General features: G+C 38.1%; 1 protein-coding gene across 1 annotated transcript in view; it reads left to right on the top strand.

Moving 5' to 3' along the window:
• Positions 1 to 18127, top strand: part of LOC108283463 (uricase) — a 109530-nt gene that overhangs the window by 41031 nt on the left and 50372 nt on the right. The window lies entirely within an intron of this gene.

The raw sequence follows: 18127 nt of genomic DNA, 5'->3' as shown, positions 1-18127 counted from the left end.
AAAAAAAAAAAAAAAAAAGGGCGAGAGAGACAGAGAAGAAACAAAGACAACTTGAAGCAGTGACACCTAGTCAGAATTAATTTTTGTCTTATTATATATAGCAGGAAGGAATATTTCAGGGTCATCTAAGTAAGTTTCTGACATTCTTGGAATACAATTTTGTAGATAGAGCCCAAAATTACTTGCTAAAAATGTCTAATTGCCCTTTTCATTTTGTTTTAAACTGAAAAAAAGCAAAACAAAGCAAAACAAGAAAATAACAGCATGGACTTCTTGGTCAGCAGGGGGAGCACTATTACTTTGCTCTGGGAAGATTTTCACCAAGGCAACAACCATCTTTTAATATAGACCACATCCTAGCAACGAGGAGGAAAAAAATAATGATACGATCGATACATTTGCTCCCTGGTGCTTAAACAAAGCTTTTTTTAGCCTTTGTATTTGAGAAGTGTTTGCTTAGGAAGGGGTCATCAACTGTCTTTTCATCTTTTCTGTCCTGCTTTTTTTTTAGTCACTTTCTAATTTGAGAGAAAGGTGTTTAATCCAGAAGATAGGGTTTTAAATGTGTCTTGGAGGCTGGTGTTACAGCACCTGGTTAGTATCAGGGCAGCGTGTGTGTGACACAGATATAAAGACACTGACTTGCTCATTTTATTTAAACTGGTCAATACACTGAGAGAAATCAGTCAAACTGGATTTCTGTCTAAAGTGACCTTTTGTTTGAGTGAATTGATTCAAGGAAATTGAAATGGGGACATGGTGTCCTTCTCAGACTCAGCTGGAGCAAAGCCTATCAAGCGGGGGTGGCAGCATCGTGAACAGGAAGGATCAGGCAACCAGGCTTTCATCTGGCTTCTGCTCTGTGATCTTGGATAGAACATTTAACTGTTTGTACCATGATTTCTTCTCATACTTTTATGATGAGGAAATTACAAAATGGATTTGGAAGCACCTTGAGATATCAAGAAATATCTATGTAATAATTTACACAAAAGACCTAGCTTAGCTTATATATATCCAGGCATATATAAGCCTATGTGCACATATATATATGTGTGTGTACAGCTAAATGCATATATTTATGTTTACATAAGATACACACACACATATATAAGAGATATTTATACACATAAAGGAAGTGTTTAGGTGAAGACAGTTCTTTCTGAAAGTATGCCAGTTTATAGTAATTTCCCCACTTACTCAGAGAATAATAATAATATAGCTCACAGAAGAATAATAATAGCTCACAGGCAGAAATAATAAAGAATCCAGGACTCTTTTGATCATCTTTTACTTCCTAAAATTTTTATTCAGTGAAGAGAAGTTTATATCACCTATTTTCCTTTCACATTTTATAAAGAAAGAATTCTAATCTCTAGATGCTGCTTTAACTAAAGCTATCCTATCTAATAATATACCTGATTAAATACTCTGCCAGATCACTTTTCTCTCATCTCCTTTGTACCCTGAATGGAAACACGGCATCAAAATATTTCTACAAGCATTTTAAGAGAAATAGATGAATAAGGGGAAATGTAGCTGGCACCAAAGAAACATGCATTTTATTCACACAGGATCCAAAATGGCTGACTCGTTCTTTTTAAGTAAATCTTTCTCTTTTTCCAAATGACAAGAAATAATTTAACATGTGACATTAGGGCTTTTATTTTTTTTTTAAGTAATTAATTTTAAAGAAACAAATGGAACAGCTTTCATTTTTACTAATATATTATTCTATTATAAAGTGCAATCTGATCTATTTGATCTGCGGCTGGTTAACTCAGAGGTTAAGAGTGAGGTGCTAATGAAGTCAAGGTAATAAGTTTAATTCCTGTGAGGTTTAGGGTTCCTCGTTACTATGGTCACAGACACATCCCTAATCCTAAATAATCATCCATTTTAAAAATCATTATTGCTATCCACATCTGAGACCAGGCAATGTAATGTCAGGTAAATAAGGCAATGCTATTTCTACCATTAAAAAGCAACCAAGTCCATCTGTCCACTTGTAAGTGTTTTCAGTTCACCTTGGGATAGCTCACTCATAATTATATTTTTGGAGTACTTAGGAAAGGTTATAAGATGGGGAATTCCAGGTATTTAAATTAAATCCTACAGGAAAACTGATATCATACCTAACAGAAAGCTGCAGTACAGTGAAAAATATCTAAGACTGGGAATTAAACATACTGTGTTTGAATCCCAACTCTTCCATTTATCAGCTTTGAGTACTGAGACAAGTCAATGAATCTTTCCCAGTCTTGATTTCTTCATGAAAATGAGGAGAAAAATAACTGTCTCCCAGCTTCTTGTAGGGTTCAAATGGATTAACATAGGTATACTATGTAAATCAGTTTATATATATACTTAGCATGGTGCTTGGCACATAGTAAGTACTTAGTAAATAGTAGCTATCTCTAGCCTTCTCATCATCACTATTAAAACTCCCACATAAGAGGTTTTGTAAGAATTAAATGAATATTGAATATGGACCACATTTTATTCTTTCTTTTTTTTTTTTTTTTTTTGAGACGAGTCTCACTCTCACCCAGACTGGAGTGCATTGGCACCATCTCAGCTCACTGCAACCTCTGCCTCCTGGGTTCAAGCAATTCTCCTGCCTCAGCCTCCTGAGTAGCTGAAATTACAGGCATGCACCACCACGCCTGGCTCATTTTTTGTATTTTTAGTAGAGATGGGGTTTCACCATGCTGGCCAGGCTGGTTTTGGACTCCTGACCTCAAATGATCCACCTACCTTGGCCTCCCAAAGTGCTGGGATTATAGGTGTGACCCACCATGCCCGGCCCACATTCTTTCTTGAACTGAAGGTATTTTATTTATCAGTAAACATTAAATTCGTAGTAAAATGTTACTATTTCATTAGGAGGCAGTTATCTCTTTCTTCATTTATTAAAAATTCACATGACAAGTTATTGTGTATTATGCACAAAATATTGAGATAGGACTCACAAGGGATTTTTTTTTAAAGTGTGAATTTTTAAAGTGAGACTTTTGCTTCTGGGTAAGATGTAGAAGTCCATGGAAGACCAACACTCTCAGTGTAACAACTTGGGGTAATCTGGATAAATGATAAAAATTATGTTTTATAGGCATCGAGTTTCTGTGGAAACATGTGGATTAGATGAATCAAAATTCCAGATAGAGTAGAATCCTTTCCAAAGTGAGTTTACATTATCTTATTTTTTTTCACCAGATATATGATGATTCTGAGTGTGGGTTGAAGAGTTTGCCTACACAGAGAATCTCTGCTGGGACAAGGAAAAACCAGTAAAGTTCTTGACGGTTATAAAAGGATGACGTGACAAATAAGAAGAAGGCAACTCAAACACATCGCCGATTTTCCCATAACTTATTTTCTGAATTCTGGTACTGTACAGAGGGATATGAAACTAGGGCCAACACTTTTAAAAAACAGAGTGAAGTCTATCTCTCATTGTCTTGTGATGCTTAGGAAACAGATCCTCTGGAGACCTTGCCTTATATACACCTCCAGTTTTTTCTTAAGGCATTTGCCAAGTATTGAAGCTATGAGGGACAGAGGGCTAAAGATCTAGGCTGGAACATCTGAAGGACAGAGGGGGATCCCCTGCAGTCTTTCAGGGCTGAGGAGATGAAGACTCCTAGGCTCACAATCACAAGCACAGAAGGAACATGCCCTAGAACAGGAGCAAATTAGAGGTAGAGCAAGTCTTAGTAAAAATGCAGCTCATACTCAGCACACCTCATTTTCTCATGTAATTGAAATGACCAATTCCTTACCCTCTTTGCCTAACAGAGGAAAGAGAGAACCCTCTCTGATAGCATTTGGAATCTTCATCTTTTTTATACCAATGTCTGACATATAATAAAACACTAGTAGATATGGGACAAGGCAATAAAATGTGGCCAATAATAAAGAGAAAAGGCAGATAATAGAAGCAGACTCATAGATTATCTAGATATTAAATTTTAATTTAGAGCATAGGGTAGAGGCCAACAAAAGAACCAACACTTCCAATATAGAGTAATAATTATTTATGATTGAGCTATGGTTTGTAGGAGGCTGTCATCAATTGGGAGAAATTTTCCTGTTTCTCTTGTCCTTATTGAGGGAGGGGAGTTGTTGAGAATAGAGAAGTGGTCGTTGGACTGTGCACTAGGACCAAGCCTTGTGGCCTAGATTGTGAGTGAGAGTAAATCTTCTAGAGTTCCAGGACAATGGTTGTGAGGCAAATCGGGAGAGCTGGGTAAGCAAGTCTCATATTCCAAAGAGGAGCAAAGGAGCAGAGGCAAAACATCCAGGAATCAAAGAGAACTGATGCACTAAAGTGGAAACTAAAGACGTTTCCTGATCCAAAGTGCAGATAAAGCAGCACATAGGAGGCAAGCTGGAGGGATTAGATTTGAGATATTAATGAGGCACAGTCAAGAGGTGGTGGTTATTGTTTGGATGAATGAATGAAGGAAAAAAAGTCCACATGTCTCCAAAGCCGGGTTACTGGATTAATGGTTCCCAGAATGGGAAACTCAAGGAGGAGCTGTTCTGATGAGCAGATAGGAGTCATGGATATGGTACGTTTTCAGTGCCATTCAGGTGGAGGTGTTTACTACATGGTTGTACACACCCACATGCATGTGCATGCAGACACACACACACACACACACACACACACACACACACATACCCCAAGTGAGAACTTTGTCAGAATATAATATGGGTGTCATCAAAGTGATAGCTGGTAAGATTGCCCTGGGAAAATATTTCAAGTGGGAAGAGATGCAAAGATAGAACCTTGAGAAGTATTGACATTTAGAGTTCAAACAGAGAAAGGGAAGCTTGAAAGGAGACCCAGGTAAGTCAGAGGAAGAAATAAAATAAGGCAAGGCAGAATCACAGAGATGTAGAGGAGAGCCTGGCTTAAGAAGGTGGCATAGGTAAATGTGCAAATGATACAAACAAATCTTTAAAAAAAAATACATTGGAAATTAGCAAGAGAAGAGTCATTGGAGAGGTGGCCACAAGACTGAGACCTTTTCCTACAAGTTTGATTGTAAAAGGAAGGAGAGGCATAGGTCAGTTCTAGGATAGGGTATGGTGCTATAGAACTCAGGCAGGTTTTTTTTGTTTGTTTTGTTTTCAAGGTGGGTGAGCCTTGAACATGTTTATATGGTAAAGAGAAAGATCTAATAGAGAGCAAGTAGCTAAGAAGTGGGAAGAGATAAATAATGATGTCAAGTCCTGGAAGAAGTAGGAAGATATGAGATCTATTTAATAAAATAACCAGTGGTGAGAGATTATTAAAAAATATATACAGTGTGGGTACATGCACGTGTGTGAATGTATATATGTGTGTATAATATACTTATATATCCAAAAGAACATATAAATAGACATTCTTTCTGGATGGGGATTTTTAATATTGTAGTTTATCTAATATATTAAGTGGTGGTACTATCGATCATCAACAAAATATAACCCAAACTTAAATGCCAATTTTAAATTTTCATTTGGAAAGTGATTTTTCCAAAATGTTTTACATAGTACTTTGCCTTCTTAAGTGAAATATTCGGAGGACAGCTTGACCTTTTCTCGATGACTCACTTTGGACATCAATCATTGTTCAATTCTGTAATACTGCCATGCCCTCAGGAGCCACTAAGGTCCACAGGGCTGTTCACCCAATGCTAAATGGCTCCAGACAGCTGTGCCGTTAGAGTTCTTCTGTCTTTTCACCCTGTCATTTGTCACTTCTCTGCTGTTGTCAGTGTTTGCCAAGACATCCTGCTGCTTTTTCTTTTTCTTTTTTCTTTTTTGAGACAGAAATTTGTTGTGTTGCACAAGATGAAGTACAATAGCGTGATCATGGCTCATTGTAGCCTCAATGACATGGGCTCAAGTCCTGCCTCAACCTCCCAAGTAACTGGAACTATAGGCATGCACCATCATACCCAGCTAGTTTTTAAAGGTTTTTTTTTTTTTTTTGTAGAGACAAGGTCTCACTATGTTGCCCAGGCTGGTCTTGAACTCCTGGGCTCAAGTGATCCTCTGCCTCAGCCTAAGACTTCCTGGTTCTTATGTGTTTCCTTCACTTTGTATAAACCTGCTGAGTGAGGACCTAAGAGCAGCTGCAGCCATTCCTAAAGTGCAGACAGACACTTAGGACAACTTGTTCAGCCACTTGAGTGTCTTTTTTGCAGAGCCCTGATGAAAGATGGTTGGACTGGCCTGCCTCCATTCCTCCAACTGGGCCAAGGAATGGACTGAGGTTAGCTGCAAGTCTGATTTCTTGGATATAGGGAAACAACTGGCAAGGCTTGCAGCATGTACCAATCTCTCCTTGGTCCCCAGACACTTCTCCATCTCACAGAGGTGTGTAGACCTGAGTCATTAGGAGACTGGTTAAACCCTTATTTGCATATAGTCCTGAGCTACTAGGCATTGCAGTAAATTAGTCATGACACCTGACCAATGTTTTGTTTTTGTTTTTCTGACAGTGGGGACAAATTATTTTGTCTGTGGCAAAAGTGGCTGGATTTTTATAGTTTCTTTTCCTGCTCTCTAGGAACCAGCTACCCCAGAGACAGATTGCTCTGTTGCCAAAATCTTTGTCTAACACCTCCGGGAGGAAAAACTACCTCCCTAACCTATACATCAAAGTGTGGGATTGCAGTTTTCTCCCTTTGCCCCTTGCCTCTTGCTCATCATTTGGCTGACCCAAAGTGGCTCAGATCTGTCTCCAAAGTCAGCAGCTCCCAGCCCCCTCATGAATCAGCAATCTTTTCACCCAAAATGGAAACAAAGGGAAACAGTCCTCTTTCTAGAAGGTTGTAGATATATGACATTGATATGAATCTATTATTTAGGATAATTATTTAAATTATACCTCTCCCTCAATTCTGTTTTAAACGCATCTCAGCTGTTCAGTGACAATTCGAACATAGGGGAAGCTTGACACAGTCCAAATGTATCAAAAAGATTGTCTTCTATGGCTAGCTCTCCTGCCAAACCGCCAGAAACTTCCTGATCTTACAGGAAATGAAGAAAAACAGTGGTGAATTGGTGAATAAAAGAGATAGGATCTTGGGATTAGATTAGGATACTGCAGACCTAGCAAACTGATGACTTTCCTATCCACAAAGGTAATGAACAATATCCTGGACTATCTATTGGGTACACAAAATACTTCCATTAAAGCCAAAATAAATGACCAAATATTTATTGAACACCTGACTGCCTAATACCCAGTTCTTTGTACTAAAGCACCATGTACACTTCAGATGTTGCACCTTAGAAACCTTGATCAGAACACACAATTTTATTCAGAGAACACTGCCCTAAGAGTGTAGAGATGAAATATATACTACCTGTTTATCTTGTGTAAGAACCTTATGCATGTTATTTTTCTTAATTTTCTCCATTTTACAGATGAGGAAATCAAGGCTTTGAGGGTTTATTAAATTGTCTGAAGCAGTAAAGTGCCAGGACTGTAATTTAAAATTCCAAAACCCTGTTCTTGTGGTGTCATGTCTGTTTGCTCTGTAAATAATTGCAGCAGCGCCCTCTAATCTTCTTGTTAATGTTATAGCAGGAACTTTCATTCATACTGACAGCATTTGCAAAGAACTTCATGGATGTTTATAAGGCTTTTGCACTTGTGTTTGTAGCTTCCTCTTCCTTGAGAATATTTCTTCTATTCATTTCCTCTTCATTGGTCAAGTATGAGATAAAGTAAGAAAAAAGATTGGTTTTTATCTATTTGTCTGTTATTGGGAAAACACTATCACCATGGAGAAAGGGAACAATTCAAATAAACAGCATTCTCAATTCCTTTATTTCTACCAATCTCTTAGACTGATTTCTTCACAGAATTGGGTAGTTGTTAGAATGTGGTACAGACAGAGCATTTGCTTTCCCTCAACTTCTGAATTAATAGGATTAATTAATATAGTTAATATTAATTGTTGTTCTGGCAGTTAAAAATGGAAGATAGAGTTTTTATGTGCTGGGCACTGAACTGTTGTACATAGATTGCCTTATGCCTATTATTAACATTCTTGCCTTTCAGTTTAGAAACTGGCTCAGAGAGATTAAGTAATTTGTTCAAGGTCACACAGCTGGTAGCTGCTCAAGGTTGACAAAGTTATGTTTTCACCCATGCTATATGATTCCAGAGCTGTTATATTGTACTACGCTACCACCCAAATCCAACTGAGCTCTTATGGGATGCCATACTTAATTGATTCAAATAACGCTAATATACTTAACATTTCCTTCAAGGAGCTTTGCAAAAAATATGGGAAAACAACAGGAAAAAAAAAAAAACAAGCAATATTAGAAATAAATGGGGCATGTGGAAAGAGAAGAAAAGAAGGGCCAGTTAACAAGGAAGAGAGAGTGTACTGGGGCTAGGGAAAGCCTGGATCCTGATCTGTAACCATCACTGCTTAAGGTAAGGAGTTGTGTGGTTGCTTTAAAGGGTGTTTGGCAGAGAGTTACATGGCAAGAGTTACATGGCATCACACTGCCTACAGAGTGAAGAGACATTTTTTTTGTTTGGCTGGAATGGGGCTTCTGAAAGCCTTTTCTAAAGAGAAGTATCAGAAAGGGTGGGAAAAAAATGAGACTAGGGCATGGGCTTTTAAAGTGATTAATTCAAAAGAGCTACATTCATTTGGCTGCATTCAGTTTTAAAGTGATTAATTGGAAAAGATGACATTTATGTAAGTGCTGGCAAGATGCATAAGGCATCATTTAAATCCCAATATGGCACTCCCTCAAATATCAGGTTATAACAACTGTTCTGTATGGAGAATGATTCTAACAGGATCATAGTTATAGGTCACAGATGCTGTCTATTTACAGTAGACGACATCTTTTCCACCTGACCATGATGAGCCAGCTACCTGCAGGACACTGATGGCAAAGAAATCTGAGTGAGAGAATATATGCAGATTCATTTCCATTCTTATAGAGGCTTGCAGATAGCCTGCTGATGTTCAATAACATGATCATTTTTGATAAATAAGCAAATATTTATTGGGTACCTACTATATATTAGGTTCTCATTATGAAAATAGTAACAGATATTATTAATTTAGGCATGAAATCCAGACTACTTTTTTGGAGAAATGCCTCTCATGTTGATATTTTCCTGTTTCACTTGTTAATATCTTGGGCCAGGACCTTACCACTTTACATCAGGATTATTGTAAAAGCCTCCTAAGATGGAATAGACTACAAAAGAATCAACCGTTTAGAGTTGAAGGAACATTATTTAGTTCAAATCAATTATAGGACTCAGACACACCATGCTGAAGATTAACTTCCTAAATCATTGCCTTTATCATGGTGATCATCTATCTCCTGAAGAATATTCAGAGTTTGCCCACTGAGTTTAATTCGTTGCTTGGTGTTAAGGTCCTACCTGCATTGCAGCCCCACTCTACCTATCTCATTTTTCTTAATTTCCCAATCCACATTCTCTCTTTCAGTCAAGCCTAGCTCCTTACAGTCTTCTCCTCCTCGTATGGTACTTAGGTCTGCCTCTAAGACTTTGCTCGTGCCGGTTGTTCCTTCTAGAAATCCTTTCCCTCCCATTCCAGCTGTTCAAATTCCACCCATCCTTGAAAAGCCATAAATTTCCACTACTTAATTGAAGCCTTCTTGACTGTTCCAGTCTTCATTAATCATATCTCTCTGAACTGATAGTATAATTATAATGTGTTTCACAATTTAATAATTATAGAATTTCAATACTGAAAAAGACTTTAAGATTGTCCTCAATTTATACGTGAATCCCCTCTACACAACCCTCCCAATGAGCTTTTAGTCTGTACTCAAACACTTATGTTGGCAGATCTTGCTGTCTTTTATATTCATTCATTCAACCAATATTTACTAAACAACTAATGTTTCAGGCATTACACTAGGGACTGGGGATTCAATCGTGAACAAGACTCAAAAATCCATATTCCCTCTTAAAGATAATACTATGTAGTGGTAAATGCTAAAACAAAATACTGAGTTGTGTTAGAAAGTGATTGGAGATGCAAATTTAAATAGGGCGACCAGGAAAGGCCTCTCATAAAGAATTACTTTAATATTGAGGGCCTTGATGATGAGAAGGGGCCAGCTCTGTGCACACCTGGGAGAAGAGATTTTCAGAAAATGAGAACAAGTGCATGACTTTGAGGTGGGGTTGGATTTGTTGAGTTTGAGGAATAGGAAGAAGGACAATGGATGAAGTGTAGTGAGTAGGTGGGTGAGAAGTAGAGATGTGGCTACAGAGGGAGCCCATGGAAGATCCCGCAGAACTCACAGGCCATGGTAGGAGACTTGGACAACATAGTTTGCACTTAATTTGAGCTGAATCTGTCTCACTTGACTTTTTATTCCTTTATCTTAGCTCTGCTTCTAGACATCATATAGAACTAGTATAGACCCTCTTCCCCAGAGCAGTCTTACATATTTGAAGACACCTATCCTATCCCTAGACTATTCAGGAATAAACAATTGCATTTCTTTCTACTTTTCCTTCTGCAATCTCAGGAGCTGTCCTCATTCTGGCTAACTTCTTTTATACACCACCTATATTACTTACAAGAGTGGCACCTAGACCGCTAATACAGGATAGAGTCAGCCTATTTCCTGACCCTTTCTAGGATATACTTTGTTCATTCAATTAAAAATTGTATTTTAAAAATTTTTTCAGCCAGTTACACTGTTTAGTCATGTTGAGTTTTCTGCCAAAACCTTTGGATAATTTTGTTCATCATCTGTTGCTAAACTATATTTCTCTTCAACCTATATCTCTGTGGTGAACATTGTGTTTTATTTTGTTTTGTTTAAAGGGAAGAATCTTACATTTATCCTTATTATATTTAATATTGTTTGATTTAACCCATATGCTAGCCTTTCAAGATCCCTTGGGATGCCAATTTCATCATCTGCTGGATCTGTTATTTTTCTTACCTGCATGTCATATACAAATTTAATAAGTGTGTTTTCCAAACACTCACAAAAATCATTTAAAATGTTTTTGGGGGCCGGGCGCGGTGGCTCAAGCCTGTAATCCCAGCACTTTGGGAGGCCGAGGCGGGTGGATCACGAGGTCAAGAGATCGAGACCATCCTGGTCAACACGGTGAAACCCCGTCTCTACTAAAAATACAAAAAATTAGCTGGGCATGGTGGCACGTGCCTGTAATCCCAGCTACTCAGGAGGCTGAGGCAGGAGAATTGCCTGAACCCAGGAGGCGGAGGTTGCGGTGAGCCGAGATCGCGCCATTGCACTCCAGCCTGGGTAACAAGAGCGAAACTCCGTCTAAAAAAAAAAAAAAAAATGTTTTTGGAAGAGGGCTAAGGACAAAGTCAACTATAAAATCTGTAAGAGCAGGAACTGTCTGTCTTGTTCCTTCTTCCTTCTCTTCATTACAGTGCCTGGTACAGAGTATGTTTAATGGATTCAATTGGAGAAAGTGCTTGGGCTCTGCTGTAGTTTGGATATCTTCTCCAAGCCTCATGTTGACATTTAATTGTCATTGTGATGATATTAAGAACTGGGACCTTTAAGAGGTGATTACATCATGAGGGCTCTGCCTTTATAATTGGATTAATACTATTATCACCAGGGCAGCTTAGTTATTGCAGGAGTTTGACCTCTTTTTCTCTGTCTTTTGCTCTCTGGCCATCTCTTATCATGTGATGCTTTCTGCCATGTTTTGATGTAGCAAGAAGGCCCTCTCCCGATGTGGCCCCTAGATTGTGGACTTCCCAGCCTGCAGAATCATGAGCCTAATAAATATATTTTTTTAATAAATTACTCAATCTGTGATATTCTGTTATATTTGCAGAAAATAGAACAACATAAGCTCCCTTTTAGCCATACTGATCTCTTTAGTAAATGGTTGCTCAGATACATCCTCAGATTCCTCTCCTGAAAATACTCTTTCATTCTCTAACACATGGCTAGGCAACAGATTTTCCAATTTTTACCCTCTGTTTCTCTTTTACTTACAAATTTCACTTTAAGGTCAATCTTTTGCTTCCATAACTGAGTGTAAGCTGTTAAAATGCCCCTGCCACTTCTTGAGTGCTTTACTGCTTAGAAATCCACCAATACCCTGGATCATCACTTCTAACTTTGGCTTTCCAGAATCCAGGGTCATGCCCTAGAACTTCCCTGCCTGCAGAACCATGAGCTAAACAAACCTCTTTTCTTTTCTTTTTCTTTTTTTTTTTTTTTGAGACGGAGTTTCGCTCTTGTTACCCAGGCTGGAGTGCAATGGCGCGATCTCGGCTCACCGCAACCTCCGCCTCCTGGGTTCAGGCAATTCTCCTGCCTCAGCCTCCTGAGTAACTGGGATTACAGGCACGCACCACCATGTCCAGCTGTTTTTTTGTATTTTTAGTAGAGACAGGGTTTCACCATGTTGACCAGGATGGTATTGATCGCTTGACCTCATGATCCACCCGCCTCGGCCTCCCAAAGTGCTGGGATTACAGGCGTGAGCCACCGCGCCTGGCCTCTTTTCTTTATAAATTATCCAGCCTCAAGTACTTTGTTACAGCAACACACACACAAAAACCAAGACAAATACCATTCATCTTGACTGAGAAGAAAGAAATAAAAGAGACAAAGTTTTTTTTTGGTACTCACAAGCTACTATTAGCTCCATTGTAATCCTGATCCACACATATGAATGAACCATTTTTTAACTTTAGCATTTTCTTTTTACAAAGAGTACCATTGAGGTATTAGCCTGCATGTAACTCTATGTACAAGTTGGCACCATTCTTTTATTTTTCCTTGTTCATTGATCTCTTTTTTCCATAATATATACATAATTAGGCTGTATATATATGAGTTTGTGAGAAGGTAGGCTATGTAGTTATTTTGCTTTCTCTAGATTCTTCCTCCCTTTCCTCCTTCTGGAGAAATAACATAGAATTTCATTTTAATCTCTTGAGCTGTATTTCCTTCAAGAGTTGTTTGCCAATGAATCACATTTTTTTCTGTAGTTCAGTCTCAGACTTTTAAAACTTCAGCTATATTCAGCTTTTCTTTCCCAGATGATCATCCAAGGACACCTTTCTCCTGGGATATCATTTTTTCTTTCTTTCTTTTCTTTCTTTCTTTCTTTCTTTCTTTCTTTCTTTCTTTCTTTCTTTCTTTCTTTCTTTCTTTCTTTCTTTCTTTCTTTTTCTTTCTTTCTTTTCTTTCTTTCTTTCGACAGGGTCTCTGTTGCTCAGGCTGGAGTGTAGTGGTGTGGTCATCGCTCACTCTAGCCTTGCTCACCTCCCAGGGGTCAGGTAATCCTCCCACCTCAGCCCCTGTAGTAGCTGGGACCAGAGGCACACACCACCATGCCTGGCTAATTTTTGTTTTGTTTGTTTGTTTTTTGTAAACATGGGCTTTGCCATGTTGCCCAGGCTGGTCTTGACCTCCGGGCTCAAGTGATCCATCTGCCTCAGCCTCCCAAAGTGTTGGGATTATAGGTATGAGCCACTGTGCCCATCCCCTTATTTTCATTTCACTAACAAACCCCTCCTTGTTTGTAAGATTTAGGTTCAGAGTGGACTAAATTGTAAGACTTAGGTTCCTCTAGTCATTTTATCTCTTTGGAAGATGACATTGTCAGTGAAGCCAAAAGTTAAACAAGAATTATACTAGCTGAATGAAATCCTTAGTAAATGTCTAAATACTTGAAGCCACATCATTGCTCTTCCTTATTCACTCCCACCAGGTTCTTCCTGTTGCTTCCTGTGAAAGCATATTCTTCATCCTATGCTATTTTACTTCTTTTATAACTCATGTTCTGTGTTAGTCTGTAAAAGTTTACTTCTTTAATAACTCATGTTCTGTATTAGTCTGTAAAACGTGTGACATTGTGAGACTGTGAGAATTGTTTATGACCTATGTCTTAATGATTATTTCAATTGAAATGATTATTGGAACTGCAATCACAATATAATTCTTGTTTCTACATGACTTAGACAAGAATTGTTTCCTTGCAGAAAACAGGAACATTCTCAGACTAACTTAAGCTCAAAATTGGGGCATTTAATGCAAGACTCTATGGGTATGTCATACACTATATAACCAAGGAGACTAGCTTAGCTCTGTAAGGAACTCAACTGACATCTGGATAGTTGGGAATTGATTTCATTCTGTCTGTTCTTCTGTGCTTCTTGGCAGTATGTCTGCACCCATTCTCCAGCTTCTGCAGCCCCACATTTTCTGCTTTGGTGTGCACATGGCAGAAAACAACAATCTTATGTCCAATATACATGACCTTCAGATCAAGGGTCCAAGCCCCGGAACTTAATCTTGGTACCTCTACTTTAAACTTTCTCCCATATCTGATTGCCTTGGCTTGGCCTATGACTTACTTTCTTTGGTGTCACAGCCGACTCTTAGTCCAGTGATTTGGAGCTAGAGAGAAAAGGGTCATTGGATACCAACAGACTGTGGAAAATAGTTTTTATAAGAAGAGTGTGAGGGCAGAGTAGGAATGGTTTGGCATTTCCACATTAGAACTGCCATCCTCTACTGTTTATTTTTGTTTTTATTTTACTTTCCCCACAATCACATTAAGTAGTTTCCAGCCAAACACAATCTTATACATTTTTGTAAGATACTCTCTCATCTTAGACTTTTCATTACAATTTTTTGTGTGACTATAATCAAATTATTTATTTATTTGACACATAATTTTATATATTCATGGGGTACAATGCGATGTTTTGATACATGTATACATTGTGTAATGATCAAATCATTGTAATTAGCATATTCATTGCCTTAAACATTTCTTATTTCTTTATTGTGAGAGCATTCAAAGTCCTATCTTCTAGCTATTTGAAATATACAATGCATTTTTATTAGCTATAGTCATTCTACTCCACAAATAGAACACCAGAACTTACTCCTCCTAACTGTAACATTCTTCCCATTGACCAACCTCTTCCCATCTCCTCCATTCCCCACATTCTCCCCAGTCTCTGATAACCACTTTTCTCTCAATTTCTATGAGATCGAGTATTTTAGATTCCATGTATGGGTGAGATTGTGTGGTATGTGTCTTAATGTGCCTAGTTTATTTCACTTGGAAAACTGGACATCAACGTGCAAAAGAATGAAATTTGGCCCCTATTTCTTACCATATACAAAAATCAACTCAAAATAGATTAAAGATTTAAATGTAAGACCCAAAACTATGAAACCACTAGAAGAAAATCCAGGAGAAACACTACATTACATCAGTCTAGGCAAGAATGTTTTTACACTAGACCTCAAAAGCATGAGCAGCAAAAGCAAAGATAAACAAATAGGACTATATCAAACTGAAAAGCTTCTTCACAGCAAAGGAAACAATCAATAAAGTCAACAGACAGCCTGTAGAATAGGGGAAAATATTTGTGAATTATACACCTGACAAGGGGTTAATATCTAGAATTTGTAAGGAACTCAGCTCATTAGTAAAAAGCACAATCTGATTTAAAAATGGGCAAAAGACTTGAGTAGACATTTCTCCAAAGAAGGCATACAAAGGGGCAACAGGTACATGAAAAAATGCTCAACGTCATTGAATTAGTCTATTCTCGTGCAACTAGTAAAGACATACCAGAGACTGGGTAATTTATAAAGAAAAAGAGGTTTAATGGAATCACAGTTCCGTGTGGCTGGGGAGGTCTCAGAATTATGGCGAAAGACAAAGGAAGAGCAAAGTGATGTTTCACATGGCAGCAGGCAAGACAGTGTATGCAGGGGAGCTCCCATTTATGAAACCATCAGATCTCTTGAGACATATTCACTGTCATGAGAACAGCACAGAAAAGACCCACCCTCATGATTCTATTACCTCCCACTGGGCCCCTCCCACAACACATGGGAATTATGGGAGCTACAATTCAAGATTTGGGTGGGGACACAGCCAAACCATATCAGTCGCTAACCATCAGAAAAATGCAAATAAAAACCACAATGAGATATCATATTACCCCAGTTAGAATGGCTACTATCAAAAAGGCAAAAGATATTGCATGCTGGTGAGGATGTGGAGAAAGGGAAACCCTTATATGCTGTGGGTGGGAATGTAAATCAGTACAGCCATTATGGAAAACAGTATGGAAGTTCCTAAAAAAATTAAAAATAGATCTACCATATGATTCAGCAATCCCACTACTAGGTATACATCCAAAGAAAATGAAATTAGAATATCAAATAGACATCTGTACTCCCATGTTTATTACAGTACTATTCAAAAACAACTAAGATATAGAATCAACCTAAATGCCCATCAATGAAGAATGGATAAAAAGAAATGTGGTATATATACACAGTGGAATACCATTTAGCTATAAAAAGGAATGAGATACTGTCATGTGCAACAACATGTATGAGCCTGGAGGACCTTGCATTAAGTGAAATAAGTCATTCCAATGTTGGGGAGGGGGGTTGTTTTTGTTTTTGTTTTGAGACAGGGTCTTGCTCTGTTGCCTAGGCTGGAGTCCAGTGATGTTACCATAGCTCACTGCAGCCTCAACCACCTGGGCTCAAGGGATCCTCCTACCTCAGCCTCCTGCGTAGCTAGGACCACAGGCGCTTATGACCATACCTGGTTAATTTCAGTTCAGTATCTAAAATCATGATGTAGATCTTAAATTTCATTTATTAATATCTCCCATATTTTCCTCTTTTTCCTAAAGTGAATCAATAAAATTATCTCCTATTTTCTAAAATGTATTAGTTTTCCTTTAATGATATTATTCCCAAAGATACTTCCTCAGTCTCCCTGCAGGTATCAGCATGACTGGGTAGCAGTCCTGGGCATATGCCTGAGAAAGATAACACTATTAGCCCTCCTTGGTTTATTGTGGTTGCTTTAGGCTCTACAACAAGGAGTTACCATCACCAAGACATACCAACACCCCTCCCATGTTAAGTATTTGGTATTCTTGACCTACTAGGACTGTTCAATTCCTTTCCAGCATTTTTTTCTGCCTCAAGGAAGGAGTGGCCACTTTCCATTGCCCCTTCAGCAGGAATCACATCTGCAATGTGTGTCTCCAGTGGGCCAGCTTGTTCTTTTTCTTTGTTACCTTCCTACACTCTTAATTTTATGAATCGAATTTCGATTCTCCCCTCTTCAAATTGTTTTGTTGAGCTTAGGATGAAGCCACTTTTCTAAAGGGTCTGAATGTACCTTTTAGGAAGAAGGCTTCTACCTATTATGTATTTTTAGTCCAACAGAGTGTCTTCACTTTTGCTTTATTTTGCCTTTTCATTCATCTCTCTCTTTACCATTGGATCAAATTTTGGCCCTCTACTTTTAAAGTCAGGATCTTGTACTTCACAATTTTTCTCTTATATTATTGGGATTACTTATACTTTTTTGGCCTCAGATGCTCTCTCAGAGGCCAGATAATTTTTTTTCAGGCCTCCTTATGTTTGCAGTCATGTGAGTTAGCTAGATTACATTCAACGTAGTTTATGCTTGCGTCTGACAGGAAAACCAAGTTAGCTTTTCCTCTGTTTGTCATTGAACTAGTGCCATGAATTTTGATTGGTATAGAGATAACAAGATCGATAGCCTCAGAGGTGAGATGGACCTCTATGATACTAGGCAAGTCACTAAAACTCTGTAGGCCTCAGTTTCCTTGTCAGTAAAATGGGGATAATAACAGTTCCTACTACATAGAATTGTTATGAAAATTAAATAAGAATGTAATTAATTCTGAATTAATATGGGTTGAATATTTATTACATAGTAAGTGTTCAGTAAGTGCTAGCTTTAATTATTGTGATTACTTTTTCTAGGTTGTAAGCTTCTTGAAATTGTGAACAATGCATATGTCAAATGTTATTAAGCAGCTAGTACTTAACACAAGTTTATTATTATCCATTTATGTGATAGTTACATTTAGTGATAAGGATGCCAGAAAAAGAAACACATTGAAATTAAGATTATTGCATTTGCCTGTGTGCAGTGGCTCATTCCTGTAATCCCAGCACTTTGGGAGGCCAACGTGGGAGGATTGTTTGAGCCCAGGAGTTCAAGACCAGCCTGGGCAACAAAGCAAGACCTCATCTCTATTATTAAAAAAATAAATAAATAAAAATA

This window comes from Cebus imitator, unplaced genomic scaffold (assembly GCF_001604975.1).
Source record: "Cebus imitator isolate Cc_AM_T3 unplaced genomic scaffold, Cebus_imitator-1.0 Scaffold261, whole genome shotgun sequence".
NCBI classification, from domain to species: domain Eukaryota; kingdom Metazoa; phylum Chordata; class Mammalia; order Primates; family Cebidae; genus Cebus; species Cebus imitator.
Note: the sequence above shows the minus strand (reverse complement) of the source record. Positions and strands in the feature narration are given on the sequence as shown.